At 40.5% G+C, this 1,423-nt stretch overlaps 1 pseudogene; it reads left to right on the forward strand.

The window, feature by feature from the left end:
• LOC107967280 (olfactory receptor 4A5-like) lies at positions 1–916 on the forward strand (annotated as a pseudogene).
• The last annotated feature ends 507 nt before the right edge of the window (positions 917–1,423 follow it).

Raw genomic sequence — 1,423 nt, forward strand, 5'->3', positions numbered from 1 at the left:
ATGAATAACAATGTTACAGGATTTGTCCTCTTGGGCAACACTCAGGATCCTGATGTGCAAAATGCATTATTTGTCATGGTTTTACTCACATACATTGTGACTACGGTGGGGAACCTGCTCATTGTGGTGGCTATTATTGCCAGTCCCTCCTTGGGCTCCCCAATATACTTCTTCCTTGTCTACCTGTCATTTATAGATGCTGCATATTCCACAGCCATTTGTCCCAAATTGACTGTAGAGTTACTCCATGACAAAAAGACTATTTTCTTCACAGCATGCATGGGGCAGCTATTTAAAGACCACTTATTTGGTGGTGCTGAGGTCTTCCTACTGGTGGGGATGGTCTATGATTGCTATGTGGCCATCTGTAAGCCACTGCACTATTTTACCATCATGAATCGACAGGTTTGCATCCTTCTCTTGCTGATGGCTGTGACTGGTGGTTTTATGAATTCTGTGTTTCAAATTGTTGTGTACAATCTCCCTTTCTGTGGTGCCAGTGTCACTGACCACTTTGTCTGTGACGTGTACCCATTATTGGAACTGGCATGCACTGATACCTACTTTATAGGCCTCACTGTTGTGGCCAGTGGTGGAGCTATGTGTATGTTTGTCTTCACCCTTCTACTAATCTCCTATGGAGTCATTCTAAACTCCCTTAAAACTTATAGTCAGGAAGGGAGGTGTAAAACCTTCTCTGCCTGCATCTCCTGCATCACTGTGGCTGTCCTGTTTTTTGTTCCCTGATTTTTCTGTTTGTTAGACCTGTTTTGAACTTTCCTATTGATAAATTCATGACTGTGTTTTATACAGTTATCACACACCCATGTTGAATCCATTAATATACACACTGAGAAATGTAGAGATGAGAATTGCTGTAAAAACCAATGTAAAAAAACTCTGGCATAAAAACTAAACTATAGTTAGAATGAGTGTTCCTCTTCTTTTAGTAGAGGTGTATGTAGACAACATCTGTCCCATGAGATTGTTAGACTTCTAAGGTCAATTAAGGTTTCCTAGTTTGAGAAGGCTGGATTTAGAAGCTCCCAGCTCAATTAAGAAATCATCCCATCGTGGCATCTGTTTGATATTCAAGATCTCAAACTCTATATCCAGACTGAGTGTGGATGGGGTTCCTTGGTTGCAGTTTCCATTGTGCACTTTTAAAATTATGGTTTTTCTCTATTTACAAATCGATTGAGACAGTGTATCTCCTCCACATGCCCAGAACTCAATGGAGAAAGAGAGGACTGGGCAATTAAAATAGATCCTCCTGTTCACAAGTGAAGCCTATGATGCTTGCTTTAGTATACTCACAAGCAGCATACTCACAGATATCTTTGAAACTGGCCCTTCTCAGACTTGGGCTGAAAGTCTATGTGTAGTGAGATAGTATTCTTAAGGATGTTAGAATTATGTTTGT

Source organism: Pan troglodytes, chromosome 9, assembly GCF_028858775.2.
Source record: "Pan troglodytes isolate AG18354 chromosome 9, NHGRI_mPanTro3-v2.0_pri, whole genome shotgun sequence".
NCBI lineage: Eukaryota > Metazoa > Chordata > Mammalia > Primates > Hominidae > Pan > Pan troglodytes.